The 26,727-nt window shown below is 42.0% G+C and overlaps 1 protein-coding gene across 7 annotated transcripts in view; it reads right to left on the bottom strand.

Annotated features, from left to right (window-relative positions):
* The window catches only part of PBX3 (PBX homeobox 3), a 165,300-nt gene that overhangs the window by 118,125 nt on the left and 20,448 nt on the right, over window positions 1-26,727 (bottom strand). The window lies entirely within an intron of this gene.

The raw sequence follows: 26,727 nt of genomic DNA, 5'->3' as shown, positions 1-26,727 counted from the left end.
TCCAATAATTAAACTCTGGAGTCAAGAAATGTTTTACACATTTGTAAATGAGCTGTGAGATATGCTGCTGAAGTAAAGAATCACCATTTATTGGTAACGAAAGGTAAAAATTAACCACCTAGTCAATGATTTTTTCCTCATCTAGAAGCTTAAAATGGCATACAGTTCAGGGAAGATTTATTGTAACTCATGACTTTTAACCTACTATTTTCAATATTTTGGCTGAAGTTAGGAAATTAATACAACCTCCATTCTGTTTTTTATTATTATTAGTTTAAAAAAAATTTCACTGCATATCTTTTGCCTTGAGCAGCTGAGAGGGAGACTGCCTTTTTAATACTAAAAAGAAGTTGAATCAAACCTAAATTTGTTATTACATTTTTAAAATACAGTTTATTATTCACAATTATTTCCAGGCAAGCCCTGAGAAGAGAATGGAAGCAGAACTATTATCAGAGAGGGGAAAAAACAGCACAAAAAATCAGATCTGTGTCTTGAAAATTTTACGCAGAGTTATTGTCACCCACATTAACTATATCTAGGTGCTGCATATCAGGCAAATCAGATTTATATCACTGTCTTCTGCCAATTGCAGGTGCTCCACCACAACTTGTCAAGACAGCCTGTCTGAGTCTTCACACGTCAGATAGAATCACAGCACTTGGTGTTTTGGTCTGTTGACAGCAATTTATTTTGATGTGTTGTCACAATATGGAATTCTTCGATGCTCTGCACCATGGTGCCAGCCAGTCCTACTGTACTTTTCTACTGCCAGATGCTACAGGTTTGGGGAGGGAAAAAACACTGACAATTTTAAAAAACAGGATTTTGTAAGTATTGTGAAGATGCCACAGTTAAAACGTGTTTTGCAAGACATACTCAGATACTATGGAATCCCAGATCCTGCATACCACTGACTTTACAGCAGAGCAGGGATTGCCAAACAAACCTGTTAGAACAATTCATGTCCTTCAAGAAGCTGATATGTGATCTCGAAGAGTGAGAGAATTTTTTTTTTAAAATAGGGAAATTCAAACACAGTTCCCTTCTCCTGGGGCTAATTCTGTTCATTCCCACTAATACTCAGGGCTATTCATATTTTTTAGCAGTACCACATCCATTTATTTATTTACGTAATGATAGTTTCGTGCATTATAAAGCCAGAATGTGATCTAGTCTGAGCTCCTGCAGCACACAGGCCATAGGAATTCCCTGAATTTCCTGTTTGAACTAGAACACACCTTTTAGAAAAAACATCCAGTTTTGATTTAAAAATTGTATGTGATGGAAAGTCCACCCCAATCTTTCATAAATTGTTCCAGTGGTTAGTTACCCTTATTGTTAACAATTTGTACCTGATTTCAAGATTGAATTTGTCTAGTTTCAACTTCTAGATCTTGTTATACCTTTTTTCTGCTAGATTGAAGAGCCCATTATCAAATTTTTGTTCCCCAAAGAGTTACTTATACATTATGAGCAAGTCACCCCTTAACCCTCTCTTTGTTAAGCTCAAGTCTCTCACTATCAGGCAGGTTTGCTAATCCTTTAATCAGTCTCATGGCTCTTCTCTGAACCCTCTTCAATTTATCGCCACCCTGCTTGAATTATGGACACTGGAAAGTTGCACCACTGCCTCATACAGAGGTAATATAACCTCCCTGCTCCTACTTCAGATTCCCGTTTATATAGCCAACGATCGAATTAGACCTTGTGGTCACTGTATTGCACTGGAATCTCACATTCAGCTGATTATCCACCATGTCTCTAAGTCTTTTTCAGCCCTGGTCTACACTAGGACTTTAGCTCGAATTTAGCAGCATTAAATCGATGTAAACCTGCACCCGTCCACACGATGAAGCCCTTTATTTCGACTTAAAGGGCTCTTAAAATCGATTTCCTTACTCCACCCCTGACAAGTGGTTTAGCGCTTAAATCGGCCTTGCCGGGTCAAATTTGGGGCACCGTGGACACAATTCGACGGTATTGGCCTCCATGAGCTATCCCAGAGAGCTCCATTGTGACTGCTCTGGACAGCACTCTCAACTCAGATGCACGATTGTTTGCCGTTGCTCTGACGCAGGGAGGGGCGACTGACGACACGGCTTACAGGCTTGGCTTACAGGGAGTTAAAATCAACAAAGGGGGTGGCTTTACATCAAGGAGTATTTCAGGCAGGACTTCACGGAGGGTTCCAATAAGAAATGGTGCACCTAAGTTATTGTTCTTATTGGAACAAGGAGGTTAGTCTGGCCTCTGATTGATATATGGCTAGATTTACCTCGCTGCACCTTCTCTGTGAGTGACTGCAGTGTGACCTAGAGGAATGAGTCCCCTAGATGGGGGGGGGGGGGATTTGCAAATGAGTACAAAACAAATCTGGTCTATTTCTTGTTTTCATACACTCTATCTTTTACATCTTTGGCTGGCAGCAGACGGTGCAGAAGGACTGCATGCCATCCACATCTCATGGCTGCTCGGCAGAAGATGGTACAATAGGACTGCTAGCCATCCTCATCGCTTGCCTGCCCGGCAGAAGATGATGCAATAGGACTGCTAGCAATCCATATCACCTGCCCGCTCACCATAAGATGGTTCAATAGGACTGACTGCAGGACTAAAGAGAATGACCTGATCAAGTCACTCCAAATTTAGTCCCTGCGCCCATGTCTGCCCAGGCGCTCCTGATCGACCTCACAGAGGCGACCAGGAGCACCTCGGACATGACGATGACGGCTACCTGTCCTACTGTACTGTCTGCTGCCAGAAGGCAATGGGTTGCTGCTGCTGTGTAGCAATGCAGTACCGCGTCTGCCGGCACCCAGGAGACATACGGTGACCGTGAGCTGAGCGGGCTCCATGCTTGCTGTGGTATGGCGTCTGCACAGGTAACTCAGGAAAAAAGGTGTGAAACGATTGTCTACCCTTGCTTTCACGGAGGGAAGGAGGGAACGGGGGCCTGACGATATGTACTAGAACCACACGCGACAATATTTTAACCCCATCAGGCATTGGGATCTCAACCCAGAATTCCAATGGGCAGCGGAGACTGCGGGAACTGTGGGATAGCCACCCACAGTGCAACACTCCGGAAGTCGACGCTTGCCTCGGTACTGTGGAAGCACTCCACCGAGTTAATGCACTTAATGCACTTAGAGCATTTTCTGTGGGGACACACGCACTCGAATATATAAAACCGATTTCAAAAAAGCCGACTTCTATAAATTCGACCTAATTTCGTAGTGTAGACATACCCTCAGAGTCACTGTTTCCTGGGTTAGAGTAAGTCCAACAGTCCTTGTTCCTAGTTGTATAACTTTACATTTAGCCATATTAAAACACACACTGTTTGCAGTGATGAGCTTACCAAGTGATCCATATTGCTCTATATCAGCAGCCTGTCCTCTTCATTATTTACTACTCCCCCAATCTTTGTGTGATCCGCAGACTTTATCAGCGATGATTTTATGTTTTCTTCCCAGTCATTGATAAAAATGTTAAAGAGCACGGGGCCAAGATCCAGTCCCTGTGGGACTCCCCCGGGAATACCCCCACTTGACGACGATTCTCCACTTACAATTATAACTTGAGACATGTCAGATAGTCAGGGTTTCATCCCATTTAATGTGTGCAGGTTAATTTTGTATTGGTACCGCAGGACATTCTGATTAAAACCTAGAACAAGTCAAATGCCTTACATACATCTAAATATATTACAGCAACACTTACCTTTATCAACCACATTTGTAATCTCATCAAAGAAAAGATCAAGTTATAGCCTGTCAACCTATTTTCCATAAACTCATGTTGCTTGGCATTAGTTATATCACACTCCTTTAGTTCATCAATCAAAACTCATATCAGCCACTACATTATTTAGCCCAGGATCCATGTCAGGTTGATAAGCCTACCCGGATCATCTCATTACCTTTTAGAATACTGACAATTCATTAGCTTTCTTCCAGTCTTTTGGACTCGGCCCAGTGTTCCATAAGCTATTGAAAAATCAACATTAATGGTCCAGAGAGCTCCTCGGCCAGCTCTTTTAAAACTCTTGGATGCAAGTTCTCTGGAGCTGCTGCTTAAAATTGTCTAATTTTAGTAGCTGCTGTTTAAACTTTTTCCATTCCAATAGTAACTCAGGAGGATATTAATTATCATCAGATGAAATGACTACATCATCTGGGTTTTTCCCCAAATACAGAACAGAAATAATTATTCAACACTTCTACCTTTTCTGCATTAGTATTGCCAATTCTATTATTTCTATCTAGTAATCAGCCAGTACCACTGTTCAGATTGTTTTTGTTCCTAATACCCTTCAACTCATTCTTGTCCTTAACTCTGCTGGCCACTGATTTTGCCTTATGTCCTTTTCCTTCCCTTAGCAATTTTCTACAACATCAAGCTTATTTTTTTAACTTTTTTTTTTTTTTTTTGCTGAAAACTGCACTTTGGTGAATTTCACATTGAAAAAAAAATCACATTACACCATGTGATACAATGTCTTGTGAATGATATAACCTGATGAGACAAGATGGAATGGGATAAAAGACATAAAAAGTTAAAAAGGAAGCTATGAAGCAAGAACAATTAAGGTGATTTGGGGAAAGAACAAAATCTTTTAAACAATTTTTCATTTTGTTATTTAATTTGCATATACGTTTGTTTACAATGTAGTTGAGACATATCATCTTAGTCACTGAAAGGGATTTTGCCAGCAATACAAAGCACTATTCAACAATTGTACAGAATTGGCATTTTGGTACTGAAGAAGTCCAGACAGTAATAAGGGGGGGTGGGTGCTGGGCTAGGACAAAGATGGACTGGCAGTGATGTGTAGACAACCTAAGATTAGACTGTGGAGGGCTCTATATGTGGCTCAAGATTAAGGTGCCTTGTCAGAGCTGTTCAGAAGCCCAGACCTGGAACAGAAAGCAATTCTGCAGGCAGGATTAAGATGCACTGTTAGAGCCTGGGGATTGGAGGGGGAGATGGGAACACGAGTGGGTGATGCTGGTTAGGCCTTAGCTACTTTGGCAGAACTGTGTGCAGAAGCTTGTCATCTTGTCGAGCTAGTCTATACAGCAGGTGTAGGCAACACAGTGGTTAAAATGCCAGTTGCTGGCGGCACCAGCCCCATTATGGGGCTGCAGTAGTGGGAAATTTTAAGAGAAAAGGCCAGGCCTCACTGAACAATAGGTCCCCAGAAATTAGGATGGAATCCAGAGACTAGCTGTCCTATACAAGCAAGGGTCCGAAAACCATCAGCACCTAACCCTCCTTGGTGTAGCCAATGTGGTAAGAAAGACTCAAGTTCAAATAGCTTCTTCTAATCTTATGTCAGATGCTTGTGGGACAAGATCCTTGCCACTCAACTGTAGTAATGTGAGTGGGAGGGTTGCATTTCCCTTTTCTTCAGCAGTCTCCAGGCTGTTGTGTGGAGGAAGAGTATCATCTCTCGGGCTGAAGCCCCTACCTCATCATCTCTGGAATGGGAGAGAGGGTCATGCTAAGCAGATATGGGATAAGTGCTCCTGTTACTACATGCTGTGGGCCTCTCTTAAGCTTCTTCCTCTCCCATTCAGTTTCCTGGGCAGCAGGCTGAGCATTAGAAGCCTTCTCCGGCTTCCAGAGGTGCAGCTGCATCACCCACAGGCAAACACAGCCCAGTGTGAACAGAAGTAACTGAGGGTGAGAAATGGCCCTGGAGAAGGGAGCTTATCAAAAAGGTTCATGTGAATAGAAAATAAATATCCGAAGTAGGAGTTTTGGTAAGAAACTAGGGGATGAGCAGAAGGAAGCATGCAAGGAGCTCCCCCAGCTGCAGAGAAAACTGAAGTTTTTGTCAATTCACTCCTAATTTCGAAACCCTGTTAAGGCTGCACCATGTAAGTGTGGAATCAAAATAACTTTTTCCAGTGGTACCTTCAAAAATTCACCTGACCAAGGAGCAAAATGCTTTTGTTTCTCCATCACGAAACATTGGCACATTGAATCATTCCTTCTTTTGACTGTGATTTTAATTACAAAAAGCAAATGAGCTTTCTTGATTGTGGAGGATTGGTACAGGCCTACCATTAAAGACCAAAAAACAGTTAAACGTAAATTTATCCTGTTCTTGAAACTTTATTTTGTGCTTTTGTCAACTATCCCTGAACTTAGCAACATTCTGACTTCAGAATTTCTCTTGGACCCACCTTCATTCATCCCTCCCTTGAACAGGGCCCAGCTGGGCCGCTCCCCTTCCCACTGATGTTAACTGAGCATGAAGAGATACTGAGGAGAGAATCAAACCTGTCAGCAACAAAAAATTAAACAAAAAGAGGTACGTAAAAGCAGGGAATTCTTTTCCAGGACTTCTTGATTAGAAACAACCATTTTCCTCTTCAAACCTTTGAGAAGCCAGGTTGCCTTTTTCAACAAGGTGTCTCTGCAGATATTTGCCCTGCTTTGTTATGGGACTCCTGACACTCCTAATCGAGCTTCTAACTAAAATAAAATAAAATAAAAACAAAACAAAAACAGTGCATTTGTACTGCCAGGCAATAACCGTCACATTTTACTCTTCATTCATAATGAAAATGAAGGGCACATGACCTGCGTGCTAGGTGGCTTTCAGGACCATATGCAAGCAATTGTAGGAAACCTGGAAGTAACCACTGCCATCGTAAAGAGGCTGTCTAAATGTGTGCAGGACTTCAACAAAAATAATAGACTCTGCTGACTGTGTATGATCTCAGCACCATATTGAGAGGCCTGTTGGTCAGGAAAGGAATTCCTGTATTGTACTACTACCATGTGAAAATCTGTTTGCAATTATTTTTCAGTCAGAAACCTGATCTCTTTATTGTATCACCGTTATTCCATGTTTATACTGCAAGAAAAAATAACTAATGCAATTTGATACTGTACAAAAGCACATTGCTAGCGGAAAAGAAAGCTGTAATTTTACAATCAACCCTTGAGAAACAAACTGGATATGCTGAAGTATTCATTCCAGAAGAAGTGCGTTCATAGTCACAGACATGGGGCAAAAATAGTGCCAATAAGAAAAGCATTCTTACACAGGAAATAACAGTTAGTGCCATTTGATACACTCCAGTGGAACTAGGCTGGATAGAGCAAAGAATGAACAGATTGAGCAAAGAGCGAGTACAGCTGAAAAGAGGGGGCCCTGAAACTACATCAGCTATTTACCTCCCAGGCAACCTGCAGTTCCCTTATCCAGATGCAAGAAGCAAGCTCAGAAGCACTAGAAATGGGATTTTGCTTTTAACAGAGTTTCCTAGGGCCCTATTCAAAACACCTTTACCAGGTAAGCTTCCCACTGAAATCAGAGGGAATTTTACACGTTGCAATTCAAAAATCTTACCAAAGGGAATAGGATGTTAGCACGTGAATCTTCACCTTTTTACTCTCCATGGGAGAATCCTGTTAAATTGCCCTTCTAGCTCCTTAATGAATGGAAAAGGAGGACTTGTGGCACCTTAGAGACTAACCAACTTATTTGAGCATGAGCTTTTGTGAGCTACAGCTCACTTCATCGGATGCATACTGTGGGTGCCACAAGTCCTCCTTTTCTTTTTGCGAATACAGACTAACACGGCTGTTACTCTGAAACCTGTCATTAATGAATGGAGCATCAGATTCAAAATCAGAGCAATTTACCTGACTTTTAAATCAGCCTCCCCACCATCACCACCTTTGGAAGAAAGTCACTCTGACCTAAAAGGAGGAATTGTTGAGGGCCATGTTCTGATCTTTCGCCCTGAAGTGCTTTGAATGAGGCAGCAGATATTTTAGTCGGCTTGCAAGGGCCGTGTCTCACTGGGCATGTAGTCCCTTTGGTTTCTAAAGTGCACTAACGTTATTCAGTGATAGCCGCAGTTTAGTTATGAAGGGAACCGCAGCATTTCACCTACTACAGCCCAAGATGCAGCCCAAGACTTCGGCAAAGTCTTCAAGCTACTCCCTAACTTAACCAGGGTCTATTCTCCAGGTGCAATGGGGAAGCCAGAATAACTTCAGAGGAGATGAACGCTCCCCAGCCTGCCCCAAAACACCTGCTCCTATTGGCCCCGCTTCCAGATGCTGCTGCTGTTAGTCCACCAGGAAGGAGAGAGACAGAAGCAGCATGGGACAAGAGGGAAAAGCAATGAGGGGAGAGAAAGGAAGAGAAGAGAGCAGTGAAATAAAAAGAGATCCATGGTTAGTTTAGTTTTTAAATCACTTTTTAAACACAGTTTTAAAGGTTACTCTTCTGTTTGTGTGTGTGTAAGTGTGAAGGCCTGTGTATGTAAGTGACACAACTGTACATGCACAAACCGCACAAAGCAGAGTTTGGTTTGAAGGCTCCACCTGGGCAACCTGCTATTTGATCCTCAAATCCAAGTGAACACTATAACCCAATGGAGTCAATGACACAGACACCGATTAACACGTGCCGCTCCGATTTGCTTTTCAGTGCCATTCTTTATTAAACACTTTCAAATATAATAGAAAAATGTTGTTGCACAATTAAGCCCAACACACTATTATACTTTAAAGCAAGGCCTGTGACAGCCCTGCACTCTGTTAGCAGTGTTAGATACTATGTAACGTAGAAGGTGATTAAAAGCTAAAACTATAGCGCTGTAACCACGGTAACAACCCTAATCAGGCTCCAATTGTAGCAGCAATAGAACTATGTTAAAAATTCCAGGGCAGGGTTTCACCCCCCAACAACGTATTACCCGCTCCGAACAATCAGGGACTTCCTTGTGCTTTTTAGCGGCAGTCTGCAGAATTGTGCACATTCTAAGGTGAGCCATTCTCATATGCAAATACAGAGACGCTCTGTCCCAGTTCCTCACTGGCAGATGTGCCTTAGAATGGGGAGATATGCACTTGTGCAGAGAGGTAACTCTATTGCTCTCTAATTACCATTCAATGGGATCCTTATAAGCAAAGCCCACTTATGTATGCCTACTTGATTTACACACATATGTGCATCACACACACACACACTGCGGTGGATTGGGTTTCCTGAAATCAAGCTTTTTAACTGCAGATTAGTAAATGTGAGATTTTCAAAAGCTGAGCGATTTAGGAGCACAAGTACCATGGAAAGTCAATAGGATTTTCATTCCTAAATTTTCTAGGCATTTTGGAAAATCCCATTCTATAGGTGAAGTTGACGGTGTATAATATATACCCTACCATTCTTAGAGTTTCAGAGCAGTTGGGTAAATGGTATATTCTGACAGCCCCATCAACTCCTTCTTTCACATGACTCCCTCACAGATATAAATTCTGTACAAGGCAGGAACTCTGGGAGTATTCAGCATGAGAAAGGGTGGCAGAATTTGACTCTGTATACCTCTAAAAGAGAGTTCTAATGTTGATACAAAATAATCTAGCATTCTGATGGGTTTTTCCCGCATATAGAATTCACAGCTGTGAGTGACAACTGGAGCAGCTGAGGGGTAAGGTACTTTGAATGAGAGCAAGAGAGGCAGGATCTGACCCATAGTGGATTGAGGAGCCTCTGGCCTTCTCATGGTCTTATATCCGTATGTGATTGACTAGTACCAGGGACTGAAGATGAAGAACTCTTCCTGTCTCCTTCCTTTGTATTTAAGACACCTTATTCGGTACCAAAATGTCATAGTTGCACTCATCATTCTCCAGCGTTAAGCATAGTGTGGGGTTGCAACATGAATATATCTTTCTGTTGTCTCCCTGGAGACGATATTCTGTCGCTGTAATGGATAACTGAATCACAGAGTGTGTGTACTAAAGCACTATGAAAACCCAACCAAATATCAGCTATAAAACAATACTGAAACCTATTCCCCTCTCATTGTGCGCAGGCAACCTCAGCTGAGACTGATGTGGGGCTACATGGGCATAGTCATAACAGAACAGACCACTTGAGTGCATAAATCCTATTGGCTAAGCACAATACAGTGGAGTACTCCATCCAGTGAAACCCCGATTGATGAAACATAACTGGGACATGACATTCATGGGGATACTGGAGGGTCCAGATAAATGGGCAGGCACTGCAAGAGTATTTCCACGCTGAACTCTCTATGCAATGCACTCTTTGCAGATCCTTCTTCCCTTCCCACCCACCACAGCAAGCTAAGCACCAAGTAAGTGGGACTGGTATAGGGGAGACAAGTGGGATCATGCTGGTGAGGAACAGAATCCTTCGACCCAGGCTACTCCACAATGTCAGCTGCCATCTCAGACCTCTATTAGCATCTACAGACCAAGCACCTTGGAGAGCGAGCAACCACTGAATCCATCAGTCGTTCCCCTCCCTACCCTCCTTCTCTCTCCTTGGTGGTGCAGAAGATGACACACACACACACACACCCCGGAACCTTGTCCTGCCCCCTACCATCCTTGTGTAGAGGAACCAAACTGGTTCCACGGCATCCAAAGCCCTTTGTGACTATGGAGGAAACTGCAGGATTTGTTCCCAGATGCAGGAAGACTCTGGAATCTTGAAGTTTTGGATACAGATTTTTGGGACGTACCTGTCCTTCAGTAATGCACTGGGGTTCAGACAGACAAGCTCCCAATGGATGCACCAAACTCTCCATGCCTGGAAGATGCAGTGACCCTCCATGTTAGCACTGCACCAGTTCTGCACTAAGCAGACCATGCTGCCATGTAATGCTTTCACAGCCACATGCCATTCAATCTGAATGCAGGAGTCAGCCATAATTAATGCTAAATAGCATGATAGATGTGGGTTTCTCCTTTGATTTAAAACCACAACAGAGCTATAAAGAAGGCCTTAAAACTAACAATTTGCCACACTTGAAAAATTCATTTCAGTCGTGTGTCTCCCAGAGTCTGAAGATTCTGGGCAGTATTTAAATACAACACACTCTAGTGAGAATGGGAATAAACTCTCCTTGCTAATGCTGCCCTACTTGTTTGTGTTGTCACTGCAGAAAATATGGTTATTTATTCTTCTGCCCACCACTGCATACTTCCCTGTTTAATCTCCTGAAGTCACGAGCAGCTCTGACAGAGCAGGAGCAAATAAGGAGGGTGAGTCCAGCCTGTCCCTGGTCTAGCCATACCCCTGTTTATCACACCAGTGTCTTGTATCTCTGATACCACAAACCTGGGATTTTCAATTATACAAAACCCTCCTGATCCCCAAAATGAAGCTGGACATTCCAGTGCTAAAGCCCTCGCACACATGCAATTTACTGAGGCAACAAAGCACTCAGTCTGTAAAAGGAATGGTCTGGAAGGGCTGATAACCCTACGAAGAAATCCTCCTGTGGCTCAAGATGACTACTCTGCAGAGAAGTACAGAATACAATAGTCTGTAGAGGCTTTTCTCCCCCAGTGATAACCCAATTCTCTCATCCATGTTCCTCGTCCTTCCGCTCAGTCCAGTACTGTATTTTATTCATCCCCATAAATAGCACTGTTTACCACGATGTAGTCTCTTTTTCTAAGCACAAGGCAAGCCGTAATTGCTATGAACTTCACGCTTTGCTACAGACATTGAAGTCACTGCTATACATTCGGAAGTCAGAACTCCCTTTAATACCAATAAAGAGGGGAACTGTGTGCCTAGGGGAAAGGGTCCTCCAGGTGTTTAGGAAATGGAGATATATAATTATAATACTGGCTGTAAGCTGGTGGGATGAGTTAGCAGAAACAAAATACAGCAACAACCAGGAGTCTCTCTTCATCAGGACAGAATCCTTATAAATACAAACTGAACAAGCAAAAAGAGTAACAAACAAACTAGCTTCTGTTTTTTTACGGCCGAGACTAGTCACTGCAGAACATCAGAGATCACAGTCATAAAAGCTCAGCGGCAAAAACTGGGTGACATTACATAGCCCAAGCTGACAAGAACCATGTCAGATCTGACATCATCCTCACCTTTACTGATTCTTCCCACTACACAAAGTGACCCATGTTTAAATGTGTTGGGGGTGACCAGACAGCAAGTGTGAAAAATTGGGACAGGGGTGGGGGGTAATAGACACCTATATAAGACAAAACCCCAAATATCCAGGACTGTCCCTATAAAATCAGGACATTTAGTCACCCTAACTGGGGTGAAGCAATGGCTAATGGAGCACTGCATTTTTAATACTGCCCTGGTCTTTCCAAAACCAAGCAACTATTTGCTTTTTAAAATTGGTCAAGTTTTCTCTCTCTCTGGGATTCCTGAGACAAGCCATGTCACTTTTGTTTGTTTTTAAACTGGTGTTACATTATTTGCATTATATGCATTTTGACCCGTGAAGTGCTCAGCTAACATTAGACTCTTAAGCATCAAATAGGGGCATACATGGATGTGCCACAAACAACTCTCTCTTTACACACAATCCTCCCCAGAAAGCAGATATTTATTCACACATCAAGATAAGAAACCCTACAGAATTTTGAGTTTTTAAATCTATTGGTCTTTTCATAAACGAAATACTGATGGAACTGTAGAGAAAATTAAATAAGTGCTACTGAGTAAATAATGAGGACTTCTGATAAGCTCATAAGTACAGTATAAAGAGTAAATTCGCATTAACTTTATAATTTAAGGCTAAGAATTGTCTTTGAAATTTCTTCATTATGTTACATTTAATATATGGATTCATCTGTACATTAAACTGTCTAGTTCTATTGGGTACCTATAGGTCGGGACGCAGATTTATAACAGAAGGCAATTAAAAGATTTGTCATTTGAAATTATTAAATAAAGGAGCCAAAGCAGGAAGTGTGTGACCTGGATCTGGATAACAGCTAGGAATAGCCTTTGGCTGGAGAGCAGCAGACAGACCCCAGGCCTGAACAGTGATCATTAATACATAGCCAAATTCTGCTCGCCTCCCCAGCAGGAGTTCATCCCATTGACTTCAGTGGGAGAGCAGGACTGTTCCATTGGTTCTGGGGCAAAGCAAACAGGATTGGGCCCACTAGTGGAAGCTGTGGAGCAATAACCAGAAGATGGCAGAAATAAGTAGTCCCAAGAAAGAGAGAGGCATTTTGTCCAGCACTCACTCTTGCTAGGGTTGCCAAACCTCCAGGATTGTCCTGGAGGCTCCAGGAATTAAAGATTAATCTTGAATTAAAGATTATATCATATGATAAAACCTCCAGGAATACGTCCAACCAAAATTGGCAACCTTGAGGCGTGAATCCCACAAAAGGCATTTGTTGATAAAAACTGCATTTTGCTGTTACAAATCCCAAACTAAAGCAGCCCCAAATCCACATTTGGGATCACATTCTGTCTCCCAGACTCCACATGCGCAGCTCACCAGCAGGAGAGCCCCACACGCAGGGAGGACAGAATGGCAGAGACAAAAATCTGTCATGCAGAACCCGCAGCAGAACTTTGCCCTTTCCCTTTTTGTAATGTATATTAAATATTCAATTGAGGCAGCTGGAATGTGTTCTGAAATCTGGGGGTTGGGCTCTTTACTGTCCATTAATTTTATTATCTGCTACAAACGTTAGATAGTAGAGTTGTGCTTTTAAGAACTATTCTTAAAAATCTGAGCCTCTGTTAACCTTCTCTCCATGGCATACAGTACATATATTTGAGAGAAAGGAATAAGACCCAGCCTGCATTAGATCAGAGGGGAAACTCTGCTGTAACGAATAAAGCAAATGATAGATCTTTTAACCATGACTATATACTAAACAGTTTGAAATCATAGAAGATTAGGGTTGGAAGAGACCTCAGGAGGTATCTAGTCCAAACCCCTTCTCAAAGCAGGACCAACCCCAAATAAATCATCCCAGCCAGGGCTTTGTCAAGCCTGACCTTAAAAACCTCTAAGGATAGAGATTCCACCACCTCCCTAGGTAAACCATTCCAGTGCTTCACCACCCTCCTAGTGAAATAGTGTTTCCTAATATCCAATCTAGACCTCCCACTGCAACTTGAGACCATTGCTCCTTGTTCTGTCATCTGCCACCACTGAGAACAGCCAAGCTCCATCCTCTTTGGTATCCTCTTCAGGTAGTTGAAGGCTGCTATCAAATCCCCCCTCACTCTTCTCTTCTGTAGACTAAACAAGCCCAGTTCCCTCAGCCTTTCCTCATAAAAGTCATATGCCCTAGCCCCCTGATAATTTTCCTTGCCCTCCACTGGACTCTCTCCAATTTGTCTGCATCCTTTCTGTAGTGGGGACCCCGAAACTGGATGCAATACTCCAGTGGCCTCACCAGTGCTGAATAGAGGGGAATAATCACTTCCCTTGATCTGCTGGCAATGATCCTACTAATGCAGCCCAATTTGCCATTGAGCTTCTTGGCAACAAGGGCACACTGCTGACTTATATCCAGCTTCTCATCTACTGTAATCCCCAGGTCCTTTTCTGTAGAACAGCTGCTTAGCCAGTCAGTCTCCAGCCTGTAGCGGTGCATGGGATTCTTCCATCCTAAGTACAGGACTCTGCACTTGTCCTTGTTGAACCTCACCAGATTTCTTTTGGCCCAATCCTCCAATTTGTCTAGGTCACTCTGGACCCTATCCCTACCCTCCAGTGTATCTACCTCTCCGCCCAGCTTAGTGTCATCTGCTAACTTGCTGAGGGTGAAATCCATCCCTTTATCCAGATCATTAATACAGATGCTGAACAAAACTTGCCCCAGGACTGATCCCTGGGGCACTCCGCTTGATACCTGCTGCCAACTAGACATGGAGCCATTGATTACGACCCGTTGAGCCCAACGATCTAGCCAGCTTTCTATCCCACTTATAGTCCATTCATCCAATCCATACTTTTTTATCTTGCTGGCAAGAATACAGTCTCAAACTATGCACAGACCTCACCCCTACAGCATGGTATGGCTGGGCACACTGGGCAAATAACAGGCAGCACATCACAGGCACGTGCATTGCTTCCGTGAGCAGAAAAGAGACACAGCACAACACACAGATACTCTATACCCAACGTGCTCTGACTTAATGTACAAAACACAGTAAATATAACACTGATTGACCATGTCCAACCACATGTACGCAGCTCCGTCCCTAAAGAATCTTGTTTTTCCATAACCACCTATATTCCAAGCAATCTCTTTATTCCAGAGATGGGACAGTAGAATGGGGGAGGACTCTGAGTTACTACAGAGAATGCTTTCCCAGGTGTGTGTCTGGAGGGCCTTGCCCACATGCTCTGTGTCTAACTGATCACCATATTTGTGGGCAGGAAGGAACTTTCCCCCAGATCAGATTGGATGAGTTCTTCCTCTTCCCCTGCAGCGTGGGACATGGGTCACTTTGCTGGTTTGAACTGAAGTAAATGGTGGATTCTTTGTAATTTGAAGTCTTTAAATCAAGACTTCAGTAACTCAGCAAAAGGTTATGAGCCTAGTACAGGAGTAGGTGGGTGAGCCTGCGATGTGCAGGAGATCAGACAAGATGATCATGATGGTCCCTTCTGATCTTAATGTCTATGAAACTCTGAGGTGAATAATTACAGGCTTATATATCAGCCTAGGGCCTGATAATTACTTATGCTTACCAGGTATTACAGTTAGACAGAAAATACAATGTAGGAGCAGTGATGAGCTGCCAAAATCTTAACAACCAGTTCCCTCCTCACCCCACGAGGGGGTCGTGGTCCACCCCCGCCCCCCAGGGACTCCTGCCCCATCCAACCCTCCGTGTTCCTTGACATCCCCCCCGGAACCTGACCCATCCACCCCCCTCCCCTGTCCGCCCCCAGAACTGGGCAGAAGGGTCTCATGGGCCACCGTAGTGGGTGCCCACCCCGCCTCTAAGAGCCAGAGGGACCTGCTGGGGGTCGAGGTGGGGAGTCCCGGCCGTGCTTACCTGGGGCAGCTCCCAGAAAGCATCCAGCAGGTCCCTCTGGCTCCTAGGGGCGGGGGAGAGTAGCTGGGGAGGGAGAAGGGGGAGCGGTCGCTCCCCCCACTGATCATATTAAAAGTGGCGCCTTAGGCACCGACTCCGTGGGTGCTCGGGGCTGGAGCACCCACAGGGAAAATTTGATGGGTGCAGGGCACCCACCGGCTGCTCCCCGCCCCGCACCCGGCCCCAGCTCACCTCCGCTCAGCCTCCTCCCCTATTACAGGGAGGGCTGAGAAGCAGGCGACAGCTTGGCGCTCAGGCCCAGGGAGGTGGAGGCGGAGGTGAGCTGGGACAAGAAGCGGTTCCCCTCTGCCGCCCCCCCCCAGGTTACCTGCTGTGGCGCCGGCGGCCCTCCTCGTGCTCCCCCCCCCCCGCCCCAGCTCACCTCTGCTCCGCCTCCCTGGGCCTGAGTGCAAAGCCGCCACCTGCTTCTCAGCCCTCCCCGGCTTCCGCGCGAACAGCTGATTCGCAGGAAGCCGGGGGGGGGGGGGCGGCGGAGAAGCAGAGCGGGCGGCGCGTTCAGGGGAGGAGGCGGAGCGGATGTGAGCTGGGGCCAGGGGCGAGGCGGGGAGCTGCCAGTGGGTGTTTTGCACCCATCAAATTTTCCCCAGGGGTGCTCCAGCCCTGGAGCACCCACGGGGTCAGCACCTAAGGCGCCACTTTTGGCCGGTTGTTAAATTTGGAGGGACAACTGGTTCTAAAAGGGCTTCTAAATTTAACAACAAGTTCTAGCGAACCGGCTCCAGCTCACCACTGGGTAGGGGGATACAGTAGTTATTTATTAACCCTGACCCCAAAGAGCCCTGTTATATTCCCCCATCACAGGCCTATTACCAGGGCAGACCCATGAGCTGGAAATCTCTTTACAGCTTGCTCTCCTGCTTTTGAGCTTGTACACCCTCTGGTGCTTGGTGATGAGGTGGCTTAATGCACACTGGAGATGCAGAATTTAACGCATCTTATAATAAATCAAGTACTTCTCTTAAAAAAATCCAACAAAAACATTTTTCATTCAGCTGCTTCAAAAACAAAGTTTCTGCCTAAATTCTCTTTCTTCTGACCCGTTCTGCAGAATAGGAAACAGTGAGTGATCGCCCCAGTGAACAAGAAAGTCAGCTGTTAATGAACACAAAGCTGATCCAACTGTTGACTCCCAAGGCTGGAGTCAGGATCTTAAATCCAGTCTGCAAGGCACCAGAGTGAAGAGTGCCTGGATGGCTAATACCAGTCTGGCTGACCCAGCCCCTGAAGAAGTTTTGAGATTATGCTTCAGGGCTTAAATGGGACTTAAGCGCTGCCTAGTCCTTCCCTTAGCTGTGAGCTCAGAAGTAAATTTCACTCACCATGCACAGCTTGAAAAGAAGGAAACAACATCATGGAAAGCACCATGCTAGCAAAAACTAATGAAATGATTCAAAATAAAGAGAGGCTACATTCACTCATATGGGAAGGGGATGACTTGATATTTAAAAACAAAACCAAAAAATCTGTGTTGCTATGCATACAGTTTGATGCTGACTATGGTAGTAAAAATTAAAGGAATTCTGGATTTATGTCATTTAAGTTTGAAAGATAAAGTGCCTCTAAGTCATTCTCAAACACAAAATCTTTCTAGTTTAGAAATAAATATTTAGAAATAATTTTGACTGATTCTGGAAACCAGCCTGTTGTAGGGTTTTTTGTTTTTTTAATAGTTCTGTTGATTCTGGCTTCTAAAGGAGAAATTCATCAGGAGGAATGCTGAAAGTGTGTCTTACAATTACATACAAAACACGCTAACAATCTTTTAAAACTCCACCCAGTAGAGTTGCCATCAGTGTAGTTTATAATCCTAGCTTTGAACAGCTTTTCTGACTGCAAGCTGTCTGGGTAATTACTCAGCTGTCTGAGAATTACTATTGAACTCTGTCCCTTTTTATCTCACTGACTGACTACTATTTGTTATTAGCCCAAAGTAATAATAATATATTAACAAACATGCTTAATATACAGAAATATATGTTTGCATGTAAACCGCACTGCACTCTGCACTCTTAAGTGTAGAAAACTACTGTGAACAGACTGAATAGTCACCCAGAAAACAGGCTATCATCTTCACAAAGGCCCAGCAAAAGTCTCATATACTCACTCTTCAGTAATTCCCACAAATAAAAATACTTTACACTGAATGGCAGGTGAGTATGACATCCAAAGAAATGCAGTTATATGGGAAACCTTCACCATGCAGGTGGGTTGAGGCACTTTCAGTGTTGTTGTGTGCCTCGGTATACTCATAGCATGTGGGCATCCAGAGTGACCAGACCCTTGTGGTACTCTTTACGCATGGATATATAGTTGAGTTTTTCTCACCTGCTCCAACAGACAACTTAACTTAAGCAGAAGAAGAATAGATAAAGTCCCTTCAGGGGAGTCAATAACTGGGGACCAGAACAATCCTAAACGGGATCACAGAGACATAGCACCTCCATACAGTTAGGTATTAGAAAGGGTATAATTCTCCAAACAATTGTGCATTAGTTCCAAGAGATCTCTGCAATGCATGGGACAGGAGTTCTACGAGACATGGCTATTTCAGGTTTTTATTCAATATCTGAAGCTTTTATCAACTGAGACATCCAACACGCTCAGAAAACTTCTTTTAAAAAGTATTTCACCTAGTGCTGTTTGTTTTGGGCTACAGGCAATGTACTCTAGAGCCTTTACAACACCACTCACTGCTGACGGTGAGGAGCAATTCCATACACCAGCAGGCCTCCTCACAGCACATTTCCACTCACTGTGCTTCACATGCTTGTCATTTCTGTCCCATCAAATGGAGAGAGGAGCAGAAAACAGGCTCTCAAGAGCAACAGGCTTAGTGCACTATCCCTGAGGTGTCAAGCCACCCTGCTTATTATAAATAGCTGGATTACTAAGTTTCAGAGAGAGAAGATCCGTTTCTTGTCATAAAGGATGATCTAAATACAAAGGTTAGAACGTAGTAGCTGGAGTGACAATTTGAGGCGGCAACTATTACTACGCCAGGCAGAAAAGAAAGCAGGTTCACAAAGCAAAGGTCTAGCCCTACCGTGCTAACCCATAACGCTGGACCCTCCTGGGGGCGGGGGGCGATGGAGGGGGAGGATAGCCTTCCATTGAGAATATATGAGATCTGCAATTCTGCTGATATTATTCAATGTCAAAATTACTGTTACAGCTTGTACTCATGCGTTTCACTGACATCATCAGATGGAACGCAAGGGTCCCCTGAGGATGGATATATCAATGGAACTGCTACAATTACTCTGACATTGTAATAACTCTGGACATCGTGAAAGGTCCATGCTCACTTTCTCTGGAAAAGAGACATTATCAATGAACCTTTAAGCAAGCCTCTCTTCCAAAGGTATCAATAATTCATGCTGTCTCCATGTAACGCTCTCCCTGCCCCAAAATATATCTTTTAAAAGACTGGTGCAAATGTCCTGTTTCCTCTAAATGGGATTCTGCATAGGGAAAATACTGTGCATTAATGGTTGTAAGATGACACCATGGCAGTACAAATCTAAGGCATGGGACATGCTTCCATCATCATAATGCTTCCTTCAGAGCCTGTACATACTGGGAGTTCATGCGCCAACATCCTGTAGGGATCTAGCACTTAGCAGAAAATACCTTTTCCTGACCTAGAGTAGGAAGTACACACCAATATTCAGAGTTGTCAGCTCTTCTTCCCAATACAAAGAATCACTGATCACTGTTTGTTCATTATATAAGTAATGTATATGATGTTTTAAAAAATACACTTTGGTTAAAATACAAAATACACTGTATTTCATGTATCTAACGAATGTTATACTGCAACTGAGTTGACAGTTATTTGGTCCAAATTAATCAACACATACTAGTTAAGCGAAAGAGAAACTAGTGCAGCCCAGAGAACACGTGCTGCAGATCTTCTGCATCTTTATGGAAAAGCTTTGTGTTATTAATATCGATTTCAGCTAAAAATAAATCCTATGGGAGGGAAGGTGTCACATAAGGAGCTTCACCTTACTTGTTGTTCTGTTATTTGCAGTTTTAACAGGATTTTTCCATTAATCTGTTACAAACCATGAAATTTTATATTTTCACCATGACCAAGCCATGAAATTTGCCAACTTATCCATGATTTACACTTGGTCATAGATATAAGGTCTGTTATGCTTTTTTAACTAAATAACTACTGAAGCTTCCCCTTTGGACAGAATGAAGAATTTGCCTATAATTAAAGCAGGGACTGTTAACTGCTGGCAGTAAAAGTTTACAGCATTGTTTGATAGTTGCAAAGATAAGCCAGTAAAAATCCTGGGATGCGGTGCCTACCTGTGCTTCCCACATACCCTAACAATAGGGGTCGATCTCTCAGCATTATGACATCAGTCTCAGATTAGGTAGTGAAATATGCACCAGCCTTTTCCCAGAACCTTTGACAAATCACACACAATCCTAAATCTTCATAAATCACGATTAAAGACAAGTATATCATCACCAACGCATATATCTTCCCATGCCTGACCCAGAGACTAATGAGAAAAGGCCTAGACTATCTCATCTGATTAATTAATTCAAAATGTCTGCTGTTATTCAAATGTGAGGCTGGTATTATTTGAATAACACTTGACAGCAGTGCCTGAAGATATCATTTCTGATTTGTGAAGCTGCTGCTGCATAACTGATGATAGTTTATGAAAATGTTCCATTGAAGCTGCTTTTCTTGGCACAACTGTGAAAGAGTTTCTGGAGAGGGCTGGTTTTTTTTTCGTCAGTAGTTGATGTTCCCAATATTGTCAAATATTTCCAAAATCTGTAAGATCTTGGAGGCATTTTTTCCTGAACTCTTGCTTGAATATTAGCTTCTCCTTTTCTCCAGGAATTATTTAGCCAACTTGGTATGTTTTTCTTTTTGTAGCAGAGGCCAAAAACATCCGAATGTGACCTTTCCCACACTGACCTGACCCCCAACCAGTGCAAATGACAAAGTCTCTTCCCTTTCACATAAAGGGAGGGACTCAGGAGATTGGATTGGTCCAAGTGGAGTCACCTCACTTCAAGTCCAGGCTCATTCCTTTATTCTTAGCAACCTGTTTTGGTTTGGTTTTTTTTAGGGGGGGTGGGTTGGAGGGGGGGTATAATATCATCCTCTTCCTGCTCATCAGCATAAGGTGCGTTAGAACAATAACCTTGAAGCAGATAAAGCTGACAGTCACTTCCAAGAATGGCAACGTCACTGGGTAGTTGTGGGTAGTCACTGGATGATGCTTCGTAAATATAAAGTTTGCTCCCTTCCTTCCTCCCCACACCTCTGGAATTCGGCTAAGTGGGGATATTTTCATGTAATCGAACTTTCTATCATCTGAGACATCACTAGGACTTCTCCTTGGATATAGGGAATCATCCCTGGCATAATTCCAACACTGCTGTGAGCCTCCCCTTGAAATAGCCCCAGGCCCAATTAATATAGTAATTTCAATTATTTATATGGTCACTCTGGGAGTAGGTCTATGGACAAGTTTACCTCTCTTTCAATACTGCAGTTTCTTTTTTCAGCTACCAACGTCACCCATGTATCAAAAAAGTGCAAGCAATGGTGTAAGGTATTCTGTCTCAAAGGTCAAAAACATATAAACTAAGATATGCCATTTCCTATGGATTGTCACAGAAATCAAGGCACTTGGGAAATTAATCAAGAGAACAAAGAATAAAAGCATACGCCTTACTGGTGCTTCAGCTCAACCCCAAATGCCAGTTACCCAAGGAAATCACAGCCTCCCTCATTTTAACTGGGGAAAAGCTTGAAAACAAGACAGCTTGTGTTTACTAACTCATAACTCTCGAAAGAGGGTCCTACTCCAATAAGGATTATTCAGCTACATGGAGGGATGTGTTTCAATTAGAAGTAGTAATAAAAATAAAAGGGGGGTTGCTTAGTGCACTTTTTTAATACATAAAAACTAAAACTTTACATCAAGAGTCTAAGGGGGGAAAGTGGGCAAATCCAGAGCAAATCTACTGAAATTGTACCATCAGTCTTAAACCTCCAAAGGACTCAAACCCACAACAGGATCCAACCTTTAGGAGGTGCTGAAGACCCACAACTCCTAACAATTTTAATAGGAGTTGAAAGGTGCCCAGCACCTCAGCACAAGACCTACAATGACACAGGAGTGGTGTACTGCAGTGCATGGGGCTTCTGAAAGAGCACTTATCAATAATCAATAATAATGTTGTTAAATTTAAATTCAGTATTTGCTCATCTTTATTTTAACAGGCATTTTGATTTTAAAACGTCTTTATTTTGTCTTTCTATAAGATAATATCAGTAGGGATTTCACTACATACAGACTGTACTGCAAAATATGCATGGTCAGTTAGACACAATTTTTATTTTATTAGTCAAATATGAAACTTGATACCATGCTCATAACAATTTTAAAACTGTGATATTCTACAACAATGTAGCCATAAGCACTAAAAAAAAAAAAAAAGAGGATGTGAAATGTATGGTCTAAAACGAATATAAATCAATCATTATGACAGAAGTAGCACTTATTTGAGAGTCAGAAGTGAACAAAATATTCTGTGTCAGCAAAATGTCTCCTGTCAAAACCTGCTCTTTAAAATTTCACTACAATGTGCTGAGACAAATGTCCTTTGCAACTCTGTATAGAGAGGCATGTTCTAAATCTTCATAATTCAAACCTCCTCTGTTTTCAGACAAAGAAGAAAGCTGTAAACAGTTATATATTCCTGTTGATGAAATAAACACAGTGCTTCTAACCACACCAAGTGCTAAATGCCACCATCTCCTCCATCCAACACTCAAAGAGGACAAATTGCATCTTTGAATTATCTACCCAAGTAAGTCCATGAAAGACATGTCAAGAGGTTTATCCCTTTTGTTCCTCTTATGACTGAATATTAATGCTCATGAAGGTTAAGGGGACATCAAAATGAAAGTATATGTTTATGGGCAGATCACTTAGCATTCTGGTAAGTAACAGCACAAGCTCCTTGCGCTGCATTGAGGATTATCTGAGTTGTGACCCACAGGTCTATGGAACAAGGATCAGAAGAGATGTATTTATGCCTCCTACATTCCATGTGCCCTGTTGTGACTTTTTTAAAGTTATGTATGTGACTCTTCCCCGCCCCCCCCCAGACCCCACCCCCCACCATGAATCCTCTTGCTGTATAAAAGGCTGGCAGATGTGTTGGCTGCATCATGTTCTGCTAGGAGAATGTCCACATCATGCCACGTTGTTCATGGCTGGCCACTGCTGTGCTCCCAGCACATGGCACATCCTTTTCTCTCCCTTCTGTAAACCCAGTAGGATTGCTGCCCCCTTCTTCCCCTTTGAATCCATGACTCCCTCAGCTCTTGCCCTAGAAGGCCCCCTGCCTTTGGTTAAATGATGAACATTCGGGAACGGTTACATCTCATAGCTAAGTTGTTTGGGCTAGTTTCCTCCCTTTCTTTTTCCCCTCTGAGTGCCTGACAAGTCTCCTGAGATATGCTCCAAAGACAGATATCACATGATTTCACTGAGAGCTGCATTATGTCACTTTTCAGTGTAAATTACATTTAAAAAGAGGACATGCAGCTAAATCAGATCAAAATCCTTCTCTAGTTGGGTTGACATTGCAAGTTTAACACCTTTTAAGTGGCTGCATTGTTTGTCTGTGCTGCCATAGTTTTAACATATACAGGATACTAGATTTAAAACTTTAAAAAGGTGAAAGATTCCAGTTTGTGTTATCATGCTGATGATAACACAATCTCTTACATTTTTTTCTGCAGTCTTCAAAATGAATTGGGGTCTGTCAAGTATTTACCGAGTGTCTGGACTGCGGTGAAATTGGCAAGAGTTACATGGTTACCTTCACAAAGGGAAAGCCAGCATTGTTCAACCCTCTGTTCTAAATTGGGCACAGTCTGCCATGTAGTCTAAAAATGCACTATGAAAAGGGCTGAGATCTACTGTAATTTTTCAACAAAACAAACCACAAATAACTGGGAAGGGCAGCAGTAAAACAAAGCACTAACTACAAAATAACAATGGGTCTCTGATTCAGAGCTCTATTTCTGCTAATGTTATAAAAATAAATGGTTAGGTTGAGAATTAAGAAATACCTAAAAACTGCAAATAAATATGTTGTTTTTCTGCAAAACAAGATAATTTTTCATAGCTAGTTTCTCCAGAATATGATGAACTCTTTTTCCTTGTGTTGTGCCTTAAGACATCATGTGCTTTTATCCCTTAGCAAAATATGAACCAGCTACTAGGTTGACAATGCCAAGAACCATGACAAAATGGATTATTAATGAGAAACTGATCTCCAGAACTCTATTAATTTATGTCTTCCTGTCGGATCCCAAAGATGTATCAGCCTTCTCACTCAAAGAAAAAAATGCCAACATTGTACTTTGTTTTAAAGTTCTTAGATGAAGAATTCATTATCCAAAGCACAGTTGTGTTATTTCAGTCTTCTTGTAGAATAAAGATTCTTTATCAAATAGCTAAGAAAGCTGCTGACAAGTGCAAGGATCTTGCAAAATATATTTACATCAAAAATTCAATGTGGAAACTTAGGTTTTTAACCTTTTTTCCCCTCCTCAGCAATACTCCTTTATGCATTCTGACCGATCAACACATTGAAAATGAAGACCTTGAAATTCCACATGTAAAAAATGGAGAAATACTAATGTGATGATTTTTTTAAAAAAAAATTATTAATTCCACTAATTATTCTGATGCAAAGGAAAATGAAACATGTAGGATATCTTTGTTAAGCACAAACAGCAAACAGACAAAATATTCTTAAACCTTTGGTGGGGGGGAATCTATCTAATCTGTGCTTATCATAATATTTATGAAATAAAAAACAGAGAGGAAAAATTGCTGTAATGTACTCTGGGTGACCTCTGCTTTCGAGAAAGAATGAAAACAGGCTTTTGCTTTTCAATCCCCATCAAAGTGGAGTTAAAGGAGGGACAGCATTCCCTTGCTCACTGCCATTAATCATTGCTTTCTTCAAGCAAGTGCGTATTAATTTCTGTCATCCCAAACATCATCGAGTATTGTTACAGCACCGTTCACTCCTCATTCACCACCAGTTGTTACCAGTTTCCCTACACCGAGCAGAGACAGGGTGAATCGTGTGGATTTCAGTGTTAGAGGCCTTTATCCCTGGGGTGCTGACACCAATTAAGCCATTTCAAGAAGAAATGAGAACAGGCGCAACCCTTCTATGTAACAAGAGCTTGCACCTAGCATTGGCAGGTTGCCATTTTCTGTTGCCTCACACTACAAAACACTCTGCCACATCCTTTGGAATTATACAGCATGTTTACCTTTAATCTTAGCAGTATCTTAGCTAATTTTTTTAGATCTGAAATGAAAAACTCAGTGTGGCAGATTTTGCAATCACATTTAAAGGCAACTCAGAATAATATTCCCAGATCTCAAAAAAAGCCTTAGGAAAAGGTTTATAAACTAAAAGTATATTTTCCCTATTGCAATATTTTTTAAAAAGTCAATAAAAATTAGTATTAGAGAGAGAAAGAGAGAGAAAGAAATGCATAGTATCAGAATGAGCTTGTGTTCCTTTGCTTAATACTAGCATTATATATATATACACAAATATATGGGACAACTGACTACAGTTTTACATTGCAATATAATAGATTTCCTATATATAAAAATTAACTGGGTACTCCAACATCAATAACAAAGTTCAAATTTGGTTAGTAATAAGCTTGCATCTGCATCTGTTTCCTTTGGGGGGTTGCGGGAACTATAAAATTTCACATTTCATAAAAGTTACCTCGATCCCTAAAAATCAACACATTTAATGAGTTTAATTAATATCATTTGGTGCATTACTAAACAGCATGTAAAGATTTATCAAACTTGCTGGCAATATTGTTGATTTTTTCTGACCGCTTTAGATCTAATCATTCTCCTTGTTTTAGACATTTACATCTGCTTTTAAGTTTTTATGGTTGCCTGTTGGCAGGCAGCAAAGTGGAGCTGTCGATGCTGCTGCAGAATAATGCAAGGTTTGTTATGAATTAAATATTAGAAACCTTAACGCAGCGGCCAATAAGAATTATTTGCCTTATTAAAGCAGCAGAAGACGCTGATTAAATTTTCATTGCATTGCAGTCTTTTTCCCATTTCTGCTTTCAATTCATCATTCTAATGTATGAAAGGCTTGCCGAATAATGGCATGGGGACTTAATTTCTGGAATGCAAATATGGCAAAGAAAATACCATAAATACCCTCCCAGAAAACATTAAACAGTCAGTTCTAATTAAGTGAATACTAACTAAGTAAATATTCTCTTAAAGGAAAAAAAATAAGTCAAGATGTCATGAATTCCAAGACGACAAGCACTAGAAACTCACGCACACACAAATTATAATGCGCTTCGATTATCTGAATGTCATGGGGGCACTGACTATGTTTGGATCATCAAGGTTTTAGATATTCAAAGAAATTTTCATGATAATTAATTCATATCAGGGAACATAATGCTGTTTGATAATTGGGAGTGTACCGTGTGTGTTCTGGAGGTAGATATTATGTAGTAAACTACAACTTTTATGATCAGTTGTGCTGCTTAGCAGATTTGTATATTTTCTTTTAAAAAATAAAATTATTAATATGGCTGGGCTTACTGGCATGGTACCAATTTTTCATAACATTCTTCTAAAAAAAGAAAAATTCTCACAAGAAAATAAGTCTAAAGGATATGTGGAAAATGAAGCTCAGCTGGAAAACCTGCTAGCACGTTTAAAATCCGTAGTGTGTATTACTGCAAATATATTTAGGGAAAATTGTCCAAAATCCTG

Source organism: Lepidochelys kempii, chromosome 16, assembly GCF_965140265.1.
Source record: "Lepidochelys kempii isolate rLepKem1 chromosome 16, rLepKem1.hap2, whole genome shotgun sequence".
Taxonomy (NCBI): domain Eukaryota; kingdom Metazoa; phylum Chordata; order Testudines; family Cheloniidae; genus Lepidochelys; species Lepidochelys kempii.
This window is presented reverse-complemented; position numbering and strand designations above follow the sequence as displayed.